This window comes from Scyliorhinus canicula, chromosome 14 (assembly GCF_902713615.1).
Source record: "Scyliorhinus canicula chromosome 14, sScyCan1.1, whole genome shotgun sequence".
NCBI lineage: Eukaryota > Metazoa > Chordata > Chondrichthyes > Carcharhiniformes > Scyliorhinidae > Scyliorhinus > Scyliorhinus canicula.
The window spans coordinates 33655653-33680239 of NC_052159.1; positions in this window are offsets into that span (position 1 = coordinate 33655653).

Below are 24587 nucleotides of genomic sequence, written 5' to 3' on the forward strand. Positions count from 1 at the left end.
GCTGGGGCATGCAGCCATTTGACACTGCATTTCGTGCTGGTTACACGTTACAGTCATGGCAATGAGTTGGATTGACCAAGTTGGCATCCTGCCTGCGTTTGAGTGGCCGCAGGTTAATTGTGTGTCGAAGACTTTGGGAAGAGTTTTCAGGAACTATCCTTCTTCGTTGCCTGCGTCCTTAATCCTATTCACCCTTTGCCTCTTTGCTCTTGATATTGTTCAATGATTAGATGAGCATAAAAGATATAAGGTGAGAGGCTGAGCTGATTAATTACATCTAAATTCTAATGGATGTACCATTGGGATAAGATGTTGGAGGGGGGGGGGGGCAGGGAGGTTGTTTAATTACTTAAAATCTTTAAGGAATTACTCCTGGAACCAGACAGAAAGCATCAACGGAGCTGATGGCTGGAGGCAAAAGGGGTTAAGTTGTGTCTGCAACTGATTTCAATGGGGATATGTAGGAAGTGAAATTGGTCCAGGATGATTTGAGGAAGGGGGTGAGATTTGGGGAGGGGGAAGGGGCCAAGAAACAGGTTCAGAACCAAAAGATATTAGACTGGGTTTAAATTGAATAGAAATGAAGCTTTTGAAATTATTTTTTCAGCTTGAAACCCCAATGAAGATGTAACAAGGCTTCATTATCTTCCTAATTGCATCTTTCTGATTGCTATGTGCCAGCTTTCTGCCGTATAGTGTGGGCAACAGAGCTATGATAATCAGTGAGCTTTGTGCAAGTAATTTAAATTGTCTCTTGAATTTTTCACAGTCTGAATCTTTTTACTTCACAGAAGGGTCTGTGGTCTCATCATCGTCAGCTAAACAAGATCATTGACACCACTTTCTATACATTCCAGGCTCCCTCATTTCCTAAAACAGTAAATCTCTCAAAGTTGTTGCACAAGATTTAAAATATGGCCATCTGGCTCATGGTACTGTCAGCTAATAGTTATTAGAAATTGCATTTAACTTTGATTTACTTTAGCTATGATAAAACTCAGCTAACCAGCCATCTGGAAAATTTCAAGAATTTATGAAGAATTACTTGGTATGTTGATTTGTTAAAGTGGATTACATTGTTGGGTGTGTCTGTGTTCTTTTTAAAACCCAGATTCACATTCTAAATCTGCAGAAATGTGCTTGGCACTTTATTCTACTCATCGTCAACAGTTTACTTGTGACCGATCTACGTAATCAGTAAAGGAAAATAGCAGAAAGAAAGAATATGTTTCATTATATGTGCATTGCAATAGTTTTATTAATACCTAACTACCATAAGCATAGCAAGGAAACATTGATTTGTTATTTGTTTCTTTAGAAATCCAACTTCTTTTTAGTTCTATGTTGGAACCAGACTGAATCTGAATACAGTAAGAAGTTTGGGCCCCTGATCTAAACTGACACTTAAGTGCAGCATTACCTACAAGAGAGACCATACTTTGGATGGAGAATTGGAAGTAAGTTTTGTATGCCTTTCTTAGTGACTCATGTGGATGTTTAATGATTTCAAGCACCATTTCAATTTTAAACAGGAAGTTCTCACTAGTGTCCTGGCTAACATTCTTCCTTCAACTTATGCCTCAAGATTAACTTGCCTTTAGTCTTATTGTTCTTTGTGGGAATTTGAGATGCATAAAATGTCGGCCGCAGTTAGTTGCTGAAGAACAACAATTGCTCTTCAAAGTACTTATTAAATGTCAGGTGCTTTGAGGTGGCATGGTGGCACAGTGGTTAGCACTGCTGCCTTACAGCTCCAGGGACCCAGGTTCAATTCCGGCCTTGGGTGACTGTGTGGAGTTTGCACGTTTTCCCCCTGTCGGTGTGGGTTTCCTCTGGGTGCTCCAGTTTCGACCCATAGGATGGGCGTGCTAAAATTCCCCTCAGTGTCAAACATTGTTCAGGTTAGGTGGGGTTACGAGGATGGAGTGGGATAGTGGGCTGATGTGTTAGGCAGGTTGGCTCGATGTGGACTGCACGCGATGCAGGGAAGCTAGAAACAGACGTCTAACACTGGAGAAGATCCAACACTGTTTTATTCAACTATAGAACTTCTATACATATTCAGCTGTGGGTCGACACTATACTGATCTGACTGGTGACCTTGTAGTAGCCTGACCAGACTTACTAGCTACCGCATGGTGTTTGCACTTGCTAGCTCGTGGACTCTGACTGTCTCAGTAGCTGGGTCCCGAGAGAGCGGGAAACCTAGTGCCCTCTGGCTTTATAGTGGTAGTGTCCTGTCTGGTGATTGGCTGTACTGTGTTGTATGCTTACTGGTCATCCTATGTGTCAATCACTGCCTGTCTGCATCTCATTATATACATGAGTGGATATTATGACATGGGCCTCTGTAGGATGTTCTTTCAGTGGGTCAGTACAGACTCGATGGGCTGAATGGCTTCCTTCTGCACTGCGGGGCTTCTATGGTTTCTGAAAGAAGTGGTAAGGTTCTTTTTATTTTCTTTTGGACAGTAGGGCCATTCACAATGTTTGTTTTTCTTTCAGGGGTAAAAACCTTATCTTCAATTATTATTGAAAGAATAATGGTAAAAATGAAAGAATCATAATTTATACATTGCAACATGAGCAGAAGATCATTCGAAACATCAGACGTTATGTGCTTTTTACAAAATATGTTTTGGTAATTCCAAAATATGAATTATTAATCTTGGGAATCATAAACATTGCAATGTATTTATTGAATATGTAAAATATACTATTGAAGTGATGTTTAATAAAATACTTTGTTTAAATAAACTATCCAAATGCTTTTTCTTTCTAGGATTTGAAACAAGGATCTACAGTTCTTAGTTTTCAGTAATATGTGCTGATAAAAATGAAAAAAATTTTGGAATCACTCTTTTTCCAGGTGCTGTTTATGTACCTCACCAAGTTAAATTAATTCAGTGTGGGTTTACGCGGCACAAAGTGTTTTTACGACAATGACTTGCTTTAATGTCGTGACTTCCATGTCCCAAGGCAATGCAAGGAAGAGTGATAAAGAAAATGGCTACTGAGCTGAGAGATGCTGGTAACTGAGTTAAAGAGTTGGGTTTTAAGGTAGATCTTAAAGGGGAAGAAATGAAAAAAAAATGAAATGAAAATCGCTTATTGTCACGAGTAGGCTTCAATGAAGTTACTGTGAAAAGCCCCTAGTCGCCACATTCCGGCGCCTGTCCAGGGAGGCTGGTACGGGAATCGAACCGTGCAGCTGGCCTGCTTAGTCTACTTTAAAAGCCAGCGATTTAGCCCAGTGAGTTAAACCAGCCCCAAAGAGGGCGATGGATTGACTGTGATGTTTAAATAGGGAATCCCGGAACATTCAAGAATAAAGGGAGAAAAGGCGGTTTCGTTAGAAATGCAGATAAATACTGAGGGCTGGTTTCTCCGTGCCTTCACGCCAAAATTGCGGCCAGCGCGACGGCGGAGAATCCATTTTCCCGCAAGAAATCTTGACCGGATTCTGAGGGCCCCGCCTGGGACTATCTGGGGCCATTGTCAGAAGCCCGCTCAGCCAATCTCCGCCCCCAACCGGCCGAAGCCCCGACGGCGTGAAACTAATGTCCTCCAGCCGGTCGGGATACTTGCATGGTGGCTGCGGACTCAGTCCGCGGCCGCACAGGTCGGGGGCGGGCGGATCGGAGGCCAGGAGGGGCCTTATAGGGGGCCGGGGAGTGCTTGTGCAGGGGTTGAGGTTCAGGCTTGCGGCCGATTGGGGTCACTTTTGTGGGTCTAGCTCCGCAGTCTGAGTCCGCCATGGAGCTTGGCACGGCCGCTGGAGGCCGCTGCCATGCACATGCGCGGCCTCCGACCCGGAAGAGCGGGGGCCCGTATCCGTAGCAAAAGCTGCGAGATCTACCCCGGCCCCCTGCTAGCCCCCTGCAGGGCTAAGACTTCGTGTCCCTTTGTTCCAAGTTTTTCTGGCGTAATACTCTCCCATTTTGATGCCTGCATGGGGGACGTAGTCCCAATAATGGAGAATCCAGCCCAGAATCTTTAATTTTTTAAAATATAAATCTTTTTTATTGGGTTTTGAACAAAGCATATTTACCGTTATGTACACAGGATAAGAGACATATATATATACAAATATAGAAGAGAAGGGCACACCCAAACATACCAAAGGAAAGAAAATAGTAAATAATAAAAAAAAATACAATAAAAAATAAAATAGAATAACTGATAGGGTGTTGTGCACAAGCTCAACAGCAGGAACTCTGCACACCTGGCAAAATTATTTTCAACACATAAGTGGGCGACTGTTGGTGGGGGCTGGGGGGGTGGGGGGGGGGGGGGGGGTGGAGACTGGGGAGGTAAATATACATTTGGGTGCCGGAGAAACAATTACAGTGGGCAATACTCGAGTGGGTTTGGTATTGGTGTTGTCACTTGCTTCTCCTGGACGGATCTTGCTGCCGTTTTGCGCTCACCTTTGCTTCTGCCGTTCCTCTCGTCTTTCGTCTTTATTCTCCTCGTTCCCTGCTCCTGGAGATGCCATGTTCGTTATTGTATCCCGTGCCTTCCTTCCGGCTGTCATTTCTCTGCCCACTCCCCCCCCCCCCCCTTCTCCTGTGATTTGCCTTTCTTTCCTCTTAGGTTTAGCTGCCCCCGCCCCCCCTCCCAGTCTATCTCTCCCTCTCATGCTTTGGTGACTTTCCCCTGATTCTTGGCTACCTGGCTATTCTTCCGCTTGTTCGTTGGCCACAAACAGGTCTCGGAACAATTGCGTGAATGGCTCCCACGTTTTGTGGAAGCCGTCGTCTGACCCTCGGATGGCGAATTAGATTTTCTCCATTTGGAGAGATTCCGAGAGGTCGGACAGCCAGTCTGCAGCTCTGGGCGGTGCTGCTGACCTCCAGCCAAACAGGATTCTACGGCGGACGATCAGGGAGGCAAAAGCAAGGGTGTCCGCCCTCCTCCCCAGGAATAGATCTGGCCGGTCTGAAACTCTGAAGACCGCCACTTTCGGGCATGGCTCCAACCTCATCCCCACCACTTTGGACATTGCCTCGAAAAAGGCTGTCCCTGCAACTTTAATGGAAGAACTTACATTTAGATAGCATCTTATCTCAGCTCTTGGACACCATAAAGTACTCTACAATTAATGAATAACTTCTGAAGCATTGTCAGTTTGTCAACTAATTAGTGCACAGAAAGGTTCCACAAACAGAATGAGATAAAATAAGAGAAGTAAATGGCTTCATTGGATGCCAAGAATGTACAGTAAAACCTAATATAGGGCTGATTTAGTTCAGTGGGCTAGAAGGCTGGTTTGCGATGCAGAACAAGGCCAGCAGCGCGGGTTCAATTCCCGTACCAGCTTACCCGAACAGGCGGCGGAATGTGGCGACTAGGGGCTTTTCAGAGTAACTTCATATTTGTGACAATAAAAGGTTATTATTATTAATTTTTGACTGGCAACCCAACAGACTTGAATACCTCATGAAGTTAGTGCCTAATGATTAGATTTATTTCAAGAAATGTTACCCAAATTCTGAGCCAAAATGCTGCAGAAAATTGAATATTAAAATTATTTTCTAGTTGGACCTGATGTCATTGAATCCTGGCATTATTCAGTGGAGAATATGAAAAGAAAACGATCACCTCTGTCAGGCATAAAAATTCAAGTTAGATTTCTCCACAAAAGAGGAGCACCTGGTTAAGGCAACCAGCAGAGGTGTTTTTGATTAAACTATTGAAATTGTAAAATTTGCAGAGATGAATTCACCTCGAAAACACTTTGATTTATGTAGTTCTGATATCTAGTTTATGAATTATGTAAAATGCTTTTATATAATGTGGTGATTTGGAAAACAGATAGAGAGAACAATAGGAGTTACGCCGAAACATTTTGCATTCTGTCGTTTCCATTTTGTGTATCCATTTTGTGCTCTATTAATATCTTGGTGAGATGAGTAAATTATGAATGGATTCTGGGACAGACATGGCACAATTTTGATGAAACCGATAAGATCAAAGAAGAAATACATGTGGAGAATGGGATGTTCCCAAATCCTGCCTTTAGAATCATAATCCTAAACTCTGGCCCTATCCCCATAACCTCAACCAACTGTTGGACACCGAAGGGGCAATTTAGAATGGCCAATCCACCTAACCTGCATATCTTTGGACTGTTGGAGGAAACCGGAGCACCCGGAGGAAACCCACACAGACACAGGGAGAATGTGTAAACTCCACACAGGCAGTCACCCGTGATCGGAATCGAACCCTGGTCCCTTTAGCTGTGAGGCAGCAGTGCTAACCACCACATCACCGTGCCACCCTTCTTTAAAAACCCAGTTTATGGAATTATAGAATCCCTACAGTGCAGAAGGAGGCCATTCGGCCTATCGAGTATGCACCGACCCTCCGAAAGAACACCCTATTTAGGCCCACGCCCCCACCGTATCCCCAGTAACCCCACCTAACCTTTTTTATTGGACACTAAGGGGTAATTTAGCAAGGCTAATCCACCTCACCTACACATCTTTGGACTGTGGTGGGAAACTGGAGCACCCGGACGAAACCCACGCAGACACCTGCAAACTCCACACAGATGCAAGTCTGGAACCAAACCGGAGTTCCAGTTACTTTCCAGAATTGATGTATTCAGATTAGTTCATGCTAACCCAGTGAGTCTCAGGTGTGCAAGAGTCCTTAGAATAAAATGATGATGACAGCTGGCCCATTCCAACAAATTCTGGCTCACTGTGCCTAATTAACTGCTTCACAGATGCTGCTGACTTCACGCACAATTACACTCTGGTTAAACTGAGCTCCTAACTGTAGGGTGGCAGTTTAATCGGCACAGAGACATTTTTACAGTATAACACTGCTATTTCTGGTCACAAAAATTTGGAACAATTTTCATGCCTCTATTGAGGTTGAATAATTCATTTGGGGCTGATTTAAGTTGGAATTTAGGGCATAAATAGTTTGATTTGTGAACAACATACAACGGCTTTCACTGTTTGCATCAGTGCTGTACATTAGCTTGGGCAACAGTTACAGTTTACATGTTGTGTAACAAGTATATAGAATGTGCCTCTTGGTGGCTCAATTGGCAACATCAATCCCCATGGCAGTACAGAACTATGCAGACCAGGAAAATTCCAGGTTTCATCTCTGGCCTCTGCTGAATTAGTTGTCTCACCTGGTGTAGCAGCTTCCCCAGCTTGCAGAGCTTTGTGCGAGGGATGGTGGGGCCGGTGCAGAGAGGAAATCAGACAGGGTTCTTGCTCCTGATCAATATCCAGTCATCATGCCTGGAAGGCAAGTGTGTGTGTGTGGATATCAGGTGAAGATAGCATCAGACGTGCCTACACTGGTCCCTATGATACCATACACTGCCACCTTCTATTGTCTAGGCTTATTTCTAATGAATGGGCACTGGGGTAAGGTGTGAGAGGGCACACCAAATTAAGTCAGTAAATTGAAAATTGGAGGGAAAGAAATATATTCTTGCTGCAACCTAAAGGTATGGAGAAAAAATAGAGTAAATGTGATAGTGATAGACATTGATCAGTTAGCATTTCTACCAGAAGCTGTAGTTTCTCAGCTTTTGATTGGCTTTTTAAACTTTGCTCTGCATTGGGGTACTGCCAAGACCAAGCCGGACGAGGTATTGAGAAAAGGAGTTGAGGACTTTCGAGTGGAAGACAGAGTTCCGATTAAGGAGGTCTCTCCAGCGAACACTGACTTTCTCCCTGTCCTTGATGAGCTCCCCTCCATGCTTGGCTTTAAGTAGGGTGGTCCCTTGAGTGCTGGAGCCATAGATCCTCTTGACAGTGCTGAAGAAACCACATGTGTAATAGGTATCTGGGGTTGTTGGATCTCCCACACTCTTTCTGCTCACCATGTGTTCTTTATGTCTTGGGTGGGTGGGGGTATTTATGTTGTACCGTTGCTTTCAGCTACTTGTAGGATTGCTTGTTTCCTCTTGAGCTGTGGTGAAGTTTCCAATTAAATAAAGCTTTGCACTTATGTTTGATTAGGTCCTGTATCTCTTGGTCATTTCCATTAAACTACTCATGATATTTCCTGGTAGAGAAGCAAAGCACCTATTCACAGGTGCTTGTGGTGGATTTTAGGGGTGAGCTGGCAGAATGGGCATGCTCTAGCTGCTGCTGGTTGGAGGTTGAGAGGTTGGTAATGAAGTGCTGACTGAGAAGGGCCATCTTGTTGGGTCTTTTGAGGCCTTTGATGTTGATTTTCTTGTGGCATTGCTTCTGTTATCTCTATTGTTTGGAGGCCAGGGTGATGGAGAAGGTAGATCAGATTAGTTAGTGATTGGTCCAGCAGTCATCATAATTCGTCATGGCTTTAGTGATGTGGACACCTCTACACCCTTGCTTGATCAATGATGTAGTCCAGCAGATGCCAGTGTTTGGACTGTGGATGTTACATAGAACATAGAACATAGAACATAGAACGATACAGTGCAGTACAGGCCCTTCGGCCCTCGATGTTGCACCGACATGGAAAAAATCTAAAGGCCATCTAACCTACACTATGCCCTTATCATCCATATGCTTATCCAATAAATTTTTAAATGCCCTCAATGTTGGCATGTTCACTACTGTTGCAGGTAGGGCATTCCACGGCCTCACCACTCTTTGCGTAAAAAACCCACCTCTGACCTCTGTCCTATATCTATTACCCCTCAATTTGAGGCTATGTCCCCTCGTGCTAGCCACCTCCATCCGCGGGAGAAGGCTCTCGCTGTCCACCCTATCTAACCCTCTGATCATTTTGTATGCCTCTATTAAGTCACCTCTTAACCTTCTTCTCTCTAACGAAAACAACCTCAAGTCCATCAGCCTTTCCTCATAAGATTTTCCCTCCATACCAGGCAACATCCTGGTAAATCTCCTCTGCACCCGTTCCAAAGCTTCCACGTCCTTCCTATAATGAGGCGACCAGAACTGTACGCAATACTCCAAATGCGGCCGTACTAGAGTTTTGTACAACTGCAACATGACCTCATGGCTCCGGAACTCAATCCCTCTACCAATAAAGGCCAACACACCATAGGCCTTCTTCACAACCCTATCAACCTGGGTGGCAACTTTCAGGGATCTATGTACATGGACACCGAGATCCCTCTGCTCATCCACACTACCAAGAATTTTACCATTAGCCAAATATTCCGCATTTCTGTTATTCTTTCCAAAGTGAATCACCTCACACTTCTCCACATTAAACTCCATTTGCCACCTCTCAGCCCAGCTCTGCAGCTTATCTATGTCCCTCTGTAACCTGCAACATCCTTCCGCACTGTCTACAACTCCACCGACTTTAGTGTCGTCTGCAAATTTACTCACCCATCCTTCTGCGCCCTCCTCTAGGTCATTTATAAAAATGACAAACAGCAACGGCCCCAGAACAGATCCTTGTGGTACGCCACTCGTAACTGAACTCCATTCTGAACATTTCCCATCAACTACCACTCTCTGTCTTCTTTCAACTAGCCAATTTCTGATCCACATCTCTAAATCACCCTCAATCCCCAGCCTCCGTATTTTCTGCAATAGACGACCGTGGGGAACCTTATCAAACGCTTTACTGAAATCCATATACACCACATCAACTGCTCTACCCTCGTCTACCTGTTCAGTCACCTTCTCAAAGAACTCGATAAGGTTTGTGAGGCATGACCTACCCTTCACAAAACCATGCTGACTGTCCCTAATCATATTATTCCTATCTAGATGATTATAAATCGTATCTTTTATAATCCTCTCCAAGACTTTACCCACCACAGACGTTAGGCTCACCGGCCTATAGTTACCGGGGTTATCTCTACTCCCCTTCTTGAACAAAGGGACCACATTTGCTATCCTCCAGTCCTCTGGCACTATTCCTGTAGCCAATGATGACCTAAAAATCAAAGCCAAAGGCTCAGCAATCTCTTCCCTGGCTTCCCAGAGAATCCTAGGATAAATCCCATCCGGCCCCGGGGACTTATCTATTTTCACCTTGTCCAGAATTGCCAACACTTCTTCCCTACGCACCTCAATGCCATCTATTCTAATAGCCTGGGTCTCAGCATTCTCCTCCACAATATTATCTTTTTCTTGAGTGAATACTGACGAAAAGTATTCATTTAGTATCTCGCTTATCTCCTCAGCCTCCACACACAACTTCCCACCACTGTCCTTGACTGGCCCTACTCTTACCCTAGTCATTCTTTTATTCCTGACATACCTGTAGAAAGCTTTTGGGTTTTCCTTGATCCTACCTGCCAAAGACTTCTCATGTCCCCTCCTTGCTCGTCTCAGCTCTCTCTTTAGATCCTTCCTCGCTTCCTTGTAAATATCAAGCGCCCCAACTGAAACTTCACGCCTCATCTTCACATAGGCCTCCTTCTTCCTCTTAACAAGAGATTCCACTTCTTTGGTAAACCACGGTTCCCTCGCTCGACCCCTTCCTCCCTGCCTGACTGGTACGTACTTATCAAGAACATGCAATAGCTGTTCCTTGAACAAGCTCCACATATCCAGTGTGCCCAACCCTTGCAGCCTACTTCTCCAACCAACACATCCTAAGTCATGTCTAATGGCATCATAATTGCCCTTCCCCCAGCTATAACTCTTGCCCTGCGGCGTATACTTATCCCTTTCCATCACTAACGTAAAGGTCACCGAATTGTGGTCACTGTTTCCAAAGTGCTCACCTACCTCCAGATCTAACACCTGGCCTGGTTCATTACCCAAAACCAAATCCAATGTGGCCTCGCCTCTTGTTGGCCTGTCAACATATTGTGTCAGGAAACCCTCCTGCACACATTGTACAAAGAATGACCCATCTAATGTACTCGAACTATATCTTTTCCAGTCAATATTTGGAAAGTTAAAGTCTCCCATAACAACTACCCTGTTACTTTCGCTCTTTTCCAGAATCATCTTCGCCATCCTTTCCTCTACATCCCTAGAACTATTAGGTGGCCTATAGAAAACTCCCAACAGGGTGACCTCTCCTTTCCTGTTTCTAACCTCAGCCCATACTACCTCAGAAGAAGAGTCTCCATCTAGCATCCTTTCCGCCACCGTAATACTGTCCTTGACTAGCAGCGCCACACCTCCCCCTCTTTTGCCCCCTTCTCTGAACTTACTAAAACACCTAAACCCCGGAACCTGCAACAACCATTCCTGTCCCTGCTCTATCCATGTCTCTGAAATGGCCACAACATCGAAGTCCCAGGTACCAACCCATGCTGCCAGTTCCCCTACCTTATTTCGTATACTCCTGGCATTGAAGTAGACACACTTCAAACCACCTACCTGAACACTGGCACCCTCCTGCGAAGTCAAATCTGTGCTCCTGACCTCTATACTCTCAATCTCCCGTACCCTAAAACTACAATCCAGGTTCCCATGCCCCTGCTGAATTAGTTTAAACCCCCCCAAAGAGCACTAACAAATCTCCCCCCCAGGATATTGGTGCCCCTCAGGTTCAGATGTAGACCATCCTGTCTATAGAGGTCCCACCTTCCCCAGAAAGAGCCCCAGTTATCCAGAAATCTGAATCCCTCCCGCCTGCACCATCCCTGTAGCCACGTGTTTAATTGTGTAGCCACGTGTTTAATTGACCATGAGGTCTTGTGCTTGTGTCACTAGTGGAACACAGTGTTGCTTTCGATAAGGTTGTGTTCTAGACATTACGTCAGAAGGAGTACTCAATTGATATTTGCTGCCCCGATGCCTTCCTTGCCATTCCAGAGATTTGTGTCCTTCCTGACTGGGATGTTGAAATCTTCAAGGAGGATTAATTTTTCGCCTGTTGGGACCGGGCTAGGGATTGCTCATGAATCCCTCCTTGATCTCGCTGTTGCTTCAAGTGTAGGAGCATATGTGCTGATGACCGTGTCAAGCGATTCTTCATTCGGGCGAGCTGAGCAGTCATGGGGCACTTGCTTGTCCCACAGGAGAGTCACTATGAAGCTCATTTTTGATTGCGAAGCCTCCATGGTTCCTTTGTGAGTCGGAGACTTGAACGACCTACAGCAGACACCTCAACTCCTTGGAAAAGTCCACAAGTGGTGCCTTTGTAAAATCCTCCAAATCCAATGGCACGATAGGTGGTCCAACAGCAGTTTCCTCACCCAAATTAATATACCCAGCATTTAGGTGCCAATCACTCAAAACCAGCTCCTTTGGGTGGAACATGTTCAGCGGGATTCTCCGTTCCTGAGACTGAGTGTTGGCACCGGGGTAGGTTTCCCGGACTTCCACGGTAGCAAAACCAGCACCGCACCTGGACCAATTCAGTGACTGTGGAGGGGCTAGCACCGGCACCATGTGGAACACAATCCACTCCAATGAGAAACAGTGCGGGATTCGACGGGTCCGTGATTGACACTCGGGAGGCAACACGCTGCAGCCACATATACACATTCCAATCTGCACACATACCATCCCAGCAAACAAGATGGCACTGGTTGTGCTGAGGCCAGAGGACACCGAGGGGGGTGGCCTGAAGTGACACCCATATGACCTGTGGCCCTAAGTTCACAGTGAGCAGTCAGCGGCGTGTGCAGCTAAATGTCTGCCTTGCAGGCCGCGGCAATGGGGATCCGTGCCCGTCCACCCTGACCTCACCCTGACCCCGCTATGCCCCCGGCCCTGGCAGAAGCCCCTTGGCCAGTGGCACAACTGTCAACAAACTATGGCGTTGTTGAACACGTTCCGTACCCCCTCTCTCTCCCTCAGCAGCCATGACGCCTGTTTCACGATTTTTAAAAGCACAAGTGAACTTCGCCGTCGGAAATTCGCTTCAGTACTAATCGGAGCTCTAGCCAAGCTGTTGGAATAGAGCTACAACACAAGCATCTACCTGAAAATGGGGAAAATGTCCCAATATGTTCTGTCCATAAAAAGCAGGATAAATCCAACATGGCCAATTACCTCCCCAACAACCTATTCTTGATCATCAATCAAGTAATGGAGGGTTTTGTCTGCAGGGTTATCGAGAAGCATGTACACAGCAATAACCTGCTTACCAAAGCTCAGTTTGGATTCTACCAGGGCCACTCAGTATCTAGACCTCAGTATGGCCTTGACTCAAACGTGGACAAAAAAGCTAAATTCCAAAGATGATGTGAGGGTGATGCACTTGACATCAAGGCAGTGTTTGACTGAATGTGGAACCTTCACAAAATTGAAGTCAATAATAATCAGGCGCAAAACTCTCCACTGGTTGGAGTCATACCTAACAAAAAGGAAGTAGGTTGTGGTGATTGGAGGCTAATTATTTAATTTTGTGGACAGGGTCGCAGGAGTTCTTCAGGGTTGTAGCCTATGCCCAACCATCTGCAGCTGCTTCACCAATGACCTTCCCTCTATCATAAGGCCAGAAATGGGGATGTTGAGTGCCACTCGCATCTCCTCAGATATTGAAGCAGCTCATCCCCAACTACAGAAAGGCATAGACAACATTCAGACTTGGTCTTATGAGACGCAAATAACATTTGGCCAATAATTCTCAATAATAGCTCCAACAGCATTCATAAATTAACACCATCTAGGACAAAACAGTCCGCTTGATCAGCACTCAATTTGCCACTGCAAACTTTCACTCCATCTACCACAAATGGCTGTAGTGTGTACCACCACCAGCACAAATGGCTGCAATGTGTACCATCTAAATGATGCACTGCACCAAGACTCCCTCAACGGTATCTTTCAAGACAATGATCTCTACCATAAGACAAGGGCAGCAGAAGAATGGGAACACCATCATCACTGTAAGTTCTCCTTCAAATCACATACCAGTTTGACTTGGAAATACATTGCCTTCCACTTCGCCAATATTCCTTCACTGTCACTGAATCAAAACTCTGGAACTTTTAATACTAGTCATCAGGTGACCAGTGACAGCCATCTTAAGTTAGTGTCTTTAACTGCTTATTAAAAGTCCCTTTAAAGCAGTTCAATATATATATTTTAGCAGTCGATGAAAGATTAATATCATATGTGCACATTTCAAATAATTGTGACAACATAAATCAATGAAATGCTGCTGATACTAATTAGCATATTCTAACTCTATATGACCAGCGTAGTGAATCTAAATGCTGCTTCTGGAACCAATTACACAAGTTTCCCAATACTGCAGTATTGAATAGGTGAACATTACTTTACACCCATAATTTATTATCAGGGATATAAGTTCCTGGTCTCAGCCATGCCATTATGTGTGTGTTGTCTCATCGTAGGGTAGACTTGAACGTTATTTACAGGTTGCTCAATGTCAGCTGGAAGGTAGAGTTTTGCTTTCTACTTCCTCCATGGCCTTGCACCTCCCTGTCTCTGCAATGTCCTCCATCTCCACAAGGGCAGCAGGATGGCATAGTGGTTAGCACAGCACCAGGGACCTGGGTTTTATTCCGACCTCGGTGACTGCCTGCATGGAGTTTGCACATTCTCACCGTGTTTGCCTGGCTTTCCTCCGGGTGTTCTGGTTTCCTCCCACAGTCTAAAGATGTGCAGGTTAGGTGGATTGGCCGTGATAAATTGTCCCAAAGTGTCCAAAGGTTGTGTGGGGTTACAGGGATAGGGAAGGGGATTGGGCCCAGATAGGGTGCTCTTTCAAAATGGTCAGTGTACACCTGATGGGCCAAATGCCCCCCTTTTGCACTGTAGGGACTCTGTGATTCTATGGCCTCTCCAAGATATTCACATCTCACTAATCTGTCCTCTTAAACATCCTCAATTTCAATCGCTGCATCATTGGTAGCTGTGCCTTGAGCTGTGTAAGACTAAGCTTGGGAATACCTTTCTTACACGTCTCCACCTCTTTATCCTCTTTTAAGACACTCTGTAAAATCTCCCATTTTAATTAAGATTTTGGCCATCTGCCCTAATTCCTCCTTATGTGGCTTGGTACAAAATTTTACTTTCGAATGGTCCTGTGAGGCACTTTGGAACATTGTATTGTGTTAAAACTGCTATGTAAATACATGTTGTAATTGTAGAAAGTCATTCATTTTGGCATACGGTCTACCAGGCCCACCATAGAAATTTAAAGAAAAAAGTTCAATTCATATAGATGTCCGGTTGTTCCAAGTGGGAATGGAGAATTTTTGAAGTGTAGCCACTGTTGTGAAATGAGGAAACACGCCATGCAATTTGTGTACAGCAGGTCTCACGAACAGCAACGAAGCAAATGTTCAGCTAGCCTGTTCCAAATACTCAACGATCCACAACACAGTTTCATAATACTTCATGTCTGCTTTTGTAACAGGCTTGCTGATTTATTCTTGGCTTCATATCCTTGATCTCTGATCATTGTAGACACCTTGGCTATAGAGAGCATTGGTTCAAGTTTCTGACTAGTCCTTTACCAGTTTGTACTTTTGTGTCTTTAAACATCTGTGATTTCTAGGTACACTGTCCGTCCAAGTTGTAATACATGTGACAAACGCATAGAAACTTGTAGGGCTGTTTTGCTAAATAATCAATATTATCTGTTTCATGACTATCCATTCATTATTCACTCTTAACGTATAATGGAAATAAAACACTACTATGCACATCCAATTCTTCCTGGGTTTCAGGGCTTGCTGATGCAAATCTCAAGAAAAGAACAAAAAACAGTACAGCAGAACAGGCCCTTCGGCCCTCCAAGCCTGTACCGGTCATGATACCAACCTTTGCCAAAACCCTCTGCACTTCCCTGTGCTGTATCCCTCTATATCCATCCTATCCAAGTGTTTGTCGAGAAACTTTTGATGAGGTACCATATAATTTTCTCAGTCTCCAGCTAGCATTTTGAATTATTTGAAGGTTGTTATAACCTGCCTGCTTACCATTGGCTGGGGACTAATGACAATCCCACAATCCTGTGGGAGTATGAGCTTCCCCAATGAGGGGGTCGGAGAAATCATTAGCAGACTCCCTGCATCAATAGAGCTGGCCAGTTTGGAACCAGTGAGAGAGAGAGGAGTGAGCAGCAAGGGAAGTTGCTGCTGTTGCTGCTGATATATGTTATTGTTAATAAATGTTATTTCTTTGTATCCTGAAAACTCGTGCTGGATTCTTGGTGGCCCTCACAAAAAAGGTTTAGAAACTGAGTGAAGAGACAGGCTCAAGTCCACCTCAGCAGAGACGGGGATTGAACTCTGTGCTTCCAGTGTATAGTGGACACCGGAATTCTTGCGGTATCTAGACGGTTAATTAGGTCAAAGTCCACGTATAGCAGCTGAAATCCTAGCCCACACCGACTGACAAATACTTGCTTTTGTTCCCTGGGGAACCTAGCCTATTCCTCCATTTCTTCCTAATCCATCCCAAGTTGTTTGCGAGGTAGGTGGCCCCACCAACACCTTCTCAACAGCAATTAGGGTTACGTAACAAATGCTGACCTTGGCACAAATCCTCACATCCCATGCAAGAATAAAAGAAGAATTTGTCAAGGACTTATCCACTTGGTGCCGCAATGTCTTTTAAAGAAAAAATATTTGACAAGTTTAGCCGCACAGAAATAAAAATGTTCACTCTGGCACATTACACAGCCTCCAGGAACCAAAGCAGGCAGTCAAATGATTCAGAATGTTGGAGCCAACTGCAGGGGCTGCTTTGGTAGAATGACTTTATTTACTGCTGGGTTGGCACAAGTATCACTTAGTTTTCCTGTGCTGCCACCTTCACCTGCATTTTGGGAGGTGGAGTGATGTTTCAAAAGGCTGGTTTCAGGAGATTAAAGGGTTTTTCTTAGGCACTGGAGAACTATATCCCAAGCCAAGGGATTCCTGCAGAATTTATGAGAGTTAGGCCGTCTGCCAAGGAAGAGATATTAGACAGAAGCTGATTGTAGGTACTCCATGTAAAAGTGAAGTGACAATGATGAATTAGTCTCCCAGCCAACGACTTTTAACCTCCCTCTAAAATGCAAGTTGCATTTTCAGTTTTGTTTGATCCGATGGCAATAGTCCAATTTAATTCACAGAGATCTTATTGAGAATGAACAGGGAAAAAGAAACCAGCTGTTAATTGCAGTTCCTTTTGATTTCCCCCCCCTCGGCACTGCTAAATGATATTTACTTTGTCTAACAATGTCTGACCTTTCACACTTCTACAAGTTGCTACTGTTAGTTTATTAACCCACCCAGCTCCCTTATCTTTTTAAGTCAACAAGTACAAATTGAGTGATAATGTCACATGTACAACAGTGGTTAAAGGGGATAAAGTCAAGGCTGCGGAATGGAAGTGCACCATTTACATGAACAGACTGAAAGAAGCCATTCTGAGAGCGGTACTACTAACAATGATGTGAACTAAGCTAGATATCTTTCCTGTTGGGACCAGCTGTCTATTATTTGTGTTTGGTATTGTAGAGTCTAGACGCATTTCAGTCTCCCAACTGCTATCCAGCGAGAAAGTGATTAAAAAAATATTGTGCACACTGGTTATAAAATATGTGAGTTTCTAGTTGTAATAACTTAATTTTTCTTTTTTTTAATAAACAATTTTATTGAGGTAGTTTTTGGCTTTGTAAACAGTTACAGACATCAACAGAAAGAAAGCAAAAAAGGCAAAAATGTGCAAACATCCACGTACATTCAATACTTCAATCGTAACATACTGCACAAGCCCGCTCCTCTCCCACCGGTACTACCCGCCATTTTATCCCTCCTACTCTACTGTACTCTCCCCCCCCACCCTGCTGATGCTCACTCTCCCGCAAAGAAGTCAATAAATGGTTACCACCTCCGGGCGAACCCCTGTACAGTTCCCTCAAGGCGAACCTAATTTTTTCCATACCCAGGAAACTCGACATGTCCGCAAACCACAACTCAGTCTTCGGGGGCTTTGAGTCCCTCCACGCCAATAGTATTCATCGCCGGGCTATCAGGGAAGCAAAGGCCAAAACATCGGCCTCTTTCTCCCCCTGGACTCCCGGGTCTTCCGAAACCCCAAAAATTGCCACCCCTGGACCCATCCCCACCCTTGTTTTTAGCACCCGGGACATGACGCCTGCAAATCCCTCCCAGTACCCCCTAAGCTTAGGGCATGCCCAAAACATGTGAACGTGGTTCGCTGGTCCTCCCGCGCACGTAGCGCATTTGTCCTCTATCCCAAAGAATTTGCTCATCCGAGCCACCGTCATGTGGGCCCGGTGAACGACCTTAAATTGAATCAGCCCGAGCCTGGCACATGTCGCGATCGAATTTACCCTACTCAGGGCCTCTGCCCACAGCCCGTCCTCCATTTCCCCGCCTAGCTCCTCCTCCCATTTAGTTCCTCCGTCTGGGACCCTTCCTCCCTCATGAGCACCTTATAAATATCAGAGACTCTACCCTCCCCTTCTTCCCCCCCTAGAGACTATTCTGTCTTGGATCCCCATTGGCGGGAGGCGTGGGAAAGATGGAACCTGTCTACGAACAAAGTCCCGCAACTATAGGTACCTAAAATTATTTCCCCTCACCAGCCCAAATTTCTCCTCCAAGCTCCTCAAACTCGCAAAGCTCCCTTCCAGGAACATATCGCCCACCCTTCCCACCCCCGCCCGCCGCCATGCTCAAAACCCCCCCATCCATACTCCCAGGGGCAAACTGATGGTTGTCGCAGATTGGCGCCCAAACCGACGCCTCCATCTCCCCTACATGCCTCCTCCACTGGCCCCATATCCGCAGGGTCGCCACCACTACCGGGCTGGTGGAGTACCTGGCCGGCGGCAGCAGTAGAGGAGCCGTGACCAGGGCTGCCAAGCTGGAGCCCCTGCACGAAGCTGCCTCCACCCGCTCCCAGATAGACCCCGTACCCACCATCCACTTCCTTATCATAGCGATGTTGGCAGCCAAGTAAAAATTAATCAGACTCGGCAAAGCCAGCCCTCCCTCGCTGCGGTTCCTCTCCAGCATCGCCTTCTTCACCCGCAGGGATTTTCCCGCCCAGACAAAGCTCATGATCATCCTGTTAACTCTTTTGAAGAAGGACTGTGGGACAAAGATCGGGAGGCACTGAAAAACAAACAGAAATCTAGGGAGGATTGTCATCTTTACAGTCTGCACCCTCCCTGCCAGCGACAGCGGGAGTGCATCCCATCTCCGAAACTCTCCCTTCATTTGCTCCACCACCCTGGCCAAATTTAACTTGTGCAGCCTGCCCCAGTCTCGTGCCACCTGGATTCCCAAATACCAGAAAGTTTCCTCAACCAGCCTAAACGGTAGCCCTCTCAATCTGTTCTCCTGGCCCCTTGCCTGAACCACAAACATTTCACTCTTGGCCGTATTTAATTTGTATCCTGAAAATTGGCCGAACTTCCTCAACATTCCCAGTATACTTCCCATCCTGGCCACTGGGTCCGACACTTACAGGAGCAGGTTGTCTGCGTAAAGAGAGATCCTATGTTCTACCCCGCCCCTCACCATCCCCTTCCATCCCTCTGCGGCTCTCAGCAGCGGGGAGAGCGGGCAGCCCTGTCTGGTCCCTCGGTACACTTCTCTGGTAGTCCTGACGCTGGCCTTCGGGGCCTGATATAATAATTTGATCCAATCCACCAGTCCCTCCCCGAACCCAAACCGTCCGAGCACCTCCCATAGATAGTCCCACTCCACCCGGTCAAAGGCCTTCTCGGCGTCCATCGCCACCACTACCTCCACCTCCCTGCCCGCCGGGGGCATCATTATCACATTAAGTAATCTTCTCAGGTTGGCCGCCAGCTGCCTACCTTTCACGAATCCAGTTTGGTCCTCCCCAATCACCTCCGGTACGCAGTCCTCCATTCTAACCGCCAGTACCTTTGCCAGGAGCTTGGTGTCAACATTAATCAGGGAGATTGGCCTGTAGGACCCGCACGCCTCCAGGTCTTTACCCCGCTTCAATATCAGTGATATAGTGGCTTGCGACATTGTCGGCGGCAGGGTCACTCTGTCCCTTGCCTCATTGAAAACCCTCGCCAAGACCGGGCCCACCAGCTCAGAAAACTTCCTATAGAACTCTACCGGGTATCCATCCGGCCCCGGGGCTTTCCCCGACTGCATGGCCTTTAGGCCCCCCAATACCTCCTCTACTCTAATCGGGGCCCCCAGCTCATCCACTCGCCCCCCACCTACTGTTGGGAATGTTAACCCATCCAGAAACCTTTTCATCTCCTCCGGTTCTTCCGGCGGCTCCGAAGTATACAGCTTGCGATAGAAGTCCTGGAATACCTTATTCAATCCTGCCGGGTCCTCCACTTTGCGCCCCTCCCCATCCATCACTCTACCTATTTCCCTGGCCGCCTCCCTCCTCCTGAGTTGCTGCGCTAACAGTCTGCTAGCCTTTTCCCCATGCTCGTACACCACTCCCCTCGCCTTCCTAAGCTGTTCCACGGCCCTACTCGTGGATAGTGCCCCCAGTTCCGCCTGTAGTCTCTGCCTCTCCCTGAGTAAAACCTCCCCCGGGGACTCTGCGTGCTCTTCATCTATCCGACCCATTTCCCTGACCAATCTATCCATCTCTGCCCTGTCTGCCTTGGGTCTGTGGGCCCCAATTGAAATCAGCTTCCCCCGCAGTACTGCCTTTAGCGCCTCCCACAGGGTCGCCGCTGAGACCTCCCCCGTGTCATTCACCTGCAGGTAATTTTGCATACATCTCCGAAGCCTCTCACAGATCCCCTCCTCCGACAGCAGTCCCACGTCTAGCCTCCATTGCGGGCGTTGGTAGCTCGCCCCCCCGATCTGCAGGTCTACCCAGTGCAGGGCATGGTCTGAGATAGTAATTGCCGAATATTCCGTGTTCTTTACCTCCCCAATACAATCCCTGCTTAGTACGAAGAAATCTATCCTAGAATATACTTTATGGACGTGCGAGTAAAACGAGTAGCCCCTTCCTGTCGGCTGTCTGGCTCTCCAGGGGTCCACTGCCCCCATTTGCTCCATAAACCCTTTCAGCTCCCTTGCCATTGCTGGGAGTCTACCCGTTCTGGGACACGACCAATCCAAAGTCGGGTCAAGGACCATGTTAATGTCCCCCCCATTATTAGCCTGCGAGAATCCAGGTCCGGGATCTTCCCCAGCACTCTTTTAATGAAGGCCACATCATCCCAGTTCGGGGCATATATATTCACCAGCACCACTCTTCTCCCCTCCAGTCTGCCCCGTACCATCAGGTATCTGCCCCCCCCTGTCTGCGGCTATGCCCTCCGACTCAAATTGCACCCGCTTGTTGATCATGATTGCCACCCCTCTGGACTTCGAGTCCAAGTCCGAGTGGAAGACCTGGCTAATCCAGCCCTTCCTTAGCCTGGTCTGGTCAGACACTTTCAGAGTGTCTCCTGCAACATAATTACGTCCGCCCTCAAAGCCCGTAAGTGCGCGAACACCCGCGCCCTCTTAACCGGCCCATTCAGTCCCCTGATGTTCCAGGTGATCAGCCTGGTCGAGGGGCACAACCCCCCCCCCCCCCCCCCCCCCCCCCCACCACGCTGGTCAGCCATAGCCTTTCTCGGGCCGGCCCCCGGCCCGTTCATAATAACTTAATTTTTCTAATCATAATATATTTTTAGGAGTTGATGGCATTCCAATTTGTTCTGAAAATTCAAGAGTTAACATTTTATAATTGCACATAATTGTCACCTTATTGAGGCAGATCTCACATTAATGAGCCATCAAAATTAGCATCAAATCAAAGAAAATCTGTCACGGTAAGTTTGCTATCCAACACAGCCTGTTCACACAAAACTTTATGAGTGCGTTATTTAACATAGTAACACACATGGCCATTCTATTTATGTACAATTGTCTGCATAACAAACTTGTTCCAATTTTCAATGGTTGTGGAAGAATTGAAAGAATTAAAATCTTATCCAAGGGTTTGCTATTTTCATGATCAAATGCACAAAATAACAGAATCCAGTACCCAGTAAAAGACATCTTGGAAAATTCCATAATCTGAACGTTATCTAGTGATGCAAACTATAACCCCATGTGAACCACAGCCACTGATTTGGGGTTTCATGGAAAAATGCATGGAATGATGAAAGGTGGGGCTTGATGTGAACTCTGAAGTGGGAACCTGGCAGCAGGCAGATTCAGTCAATTATAAAGACTGGGTTTCATTAATAATAACCTTTATTAGTGTCATAAGTAGGCTGATATTAGCACTGCAATGTAGTTACTATGGAAATCCCCTGGTCGCCACACTACGGCGCCTTTTCAGGTAGATTGAGGGAGAGCTCCGAATGTCCAATTCACCCAACAAGCATGTCTTTCGGGATTTGTGGGAGGAAACTGGAGCACCCAGAGGAAGCCCCCACAGACACAGGAAGAATGCGCAGACTCACACTGACAGTGACCCAGGCCCGAATGGAATCTGGGTCCCTGGCACTGTGAAGCAACAGTACTAACCAATGTGCTACCATGGCATTAACATCAGGTGGCAGGAAGCCACTGCCCCTGGCCCAGTGATATAATCTCTGGGAAGGTAAGTGTTTAGGGAAGGAAAATTCTGGTCAGGGGATGGATAGAAGCCTGGGTCATGGGACAATACTTCACTTGGGGCCTACCTCTTTTGGACCTCAAGGATATCAAACAAACATTTAAAAACGTTTCTGACTGAGCCTTTTCTAGACCTGGCTGCTACTCCTGTCAGGCTTAGCCTGGGAGTGAAGCCACCACTGCTCCCCCATCAAACCTCAGTTTAAAATGATAGATTAGGCCATGGTGAGATATTTAAAGAGGACCCATGAGTAACTAACCTTCTGACTGGCGAAAGCCTATCCACCATCTACAAGGCACAAGTGTGATAGAATAGTCTTCACTTGCCTGGATGAGCGCAGCTCTAACAACACTCGAGAAGCTGGACATCATCCAGGGCAAAGCAGCCGGCTTGATGGTCACCACATCCACCATCTTAAACATTCAGTCCCTTCATCATCAACGCATAGGGGCAGCAGTATGTATCATTTATGAGATGCACTGCTTCAACTCGCCAACCCTCCACACGGAAAGAGGAACTATTAAGGGGATTAACATCCTTGAAAGTGGATAAATGAACCAGGACCAGATGAAATGTATCCCAGGCTGTTAAAAGTCAGGGAGGAAATAACAGAGGGTCTGATCATAATTTTCCAATCCTCACTGGAACATTGTGGTGCCAGAGGTTTGGAGGTCTGCTAATACTGTTTAAAAATGGAGTGAGGGATAGATCGAACAATTACAGCCCAGTCAGTCTGACCTAGGGGGCGGGCAAATTATTGGAATCAACCTTGCAGGGCTGGATCGACTGTCACTTAGAAGGTTATGGATTAGTCAAGGATAGTTGACTATCCAGTTGATCCAGGGATGGTGGAACTGTCATATGAGGAGAGATTGATTAGGTTGGGATTGTTCTCACCAGAGCTCAGAAGAATGAAGGGGATCTCATAGAAACTTATACAATTCTAACAGGACTAGACAGGGTAGATGCCGGGAAGGTGATCCCAATGGTGGGTGTGTCCAGAACCAGGGGTCAACGTCTGAGGATTCAGGGTAAACCATTTTGGACAGAGATGAGTAGACATTCCTTCACCCAAAGAGTGGTGAGCCTGTGGAATTCATTACCACAGGAAATAGTTGATGCAAAGACATTGAATATATTCAAGAGATGGCTAGATGTAGCACTTGGGGTAAAGCAGGATTAAGCTAACGAGTTTGATGATCAGCCATGATCTTGATGAATGGCGGAGCAGGCTCAAAGGGCCAAAAGGCCTCTTCCTGCTCCTGTCTTTTTTGTATCTATGTATAGTCAGCATGGATTTGTTAAGGGAGGATTGTGTCTGCAAAAATTGATTGAATTGTTTAAGGAAGTAACAAAGAGGATTGATGAAGATAGTGTAGTTGACGTGGTCTACATTGATTTTAGCAAGGCTTTTAATTAGGTCCCACATGATAGACTGGTTAAAAAAAATAAAAACCTATGGATCAAAGGGTTTGTAGCAAACTGGATACAAAATTGTCCCAGTGGCAGGAAACAAAGGGTCATGGTAGATGGGTGTTTTATGACTGGAAGGCTGTTTCCAGTGGGGTTCCACAGGGTCAGTACTAGGCCCTCTGCGTTTTGTAGTATATATTAGTAATTTGGACATAAATGTTGGGGAATGATCAAGAAGTTTACAGATGACACAAAAATTGACTGTCTGGTTAATAGTGAGGAGAATAGCTATAGACTGTATAAAGTTATCAATGGACTAGTTAGCTACACGGGAAAAGTCACAAATGGAGTTCAACCCAGAGAAGTGTGAGGTGGTGCATTTGGGGAGTTCGAACAGGACATGGGAGTACAGAATAAATGGGAGAAAACTAAGAAGTCCAGAGGAAGTGAGGGTCCTTGGAGTAAATGTGCACAGATCCCTGAAGGTAGCAGGACAGGTCGGTAAGCTAGTTAAGAAAACATATGGAATCCTTTCCTTTATTGGCCAAGGCATAGAATTTACGAGCAAGGAGGTTATGCTGGAACCATATAAAACAACAGTTAGGCCACAACCTGAATACTGTGTGCAGATCTGGTCACCACATTACAGAAAGGTTGTAATTGCACTAGAACGGGTACAAAAGAGGTTCAGAAGGATGTTGCCAGGATTGAAACATTGCGGCTATGAGGGAAGTTTGGACAGTCTGGGGTTAT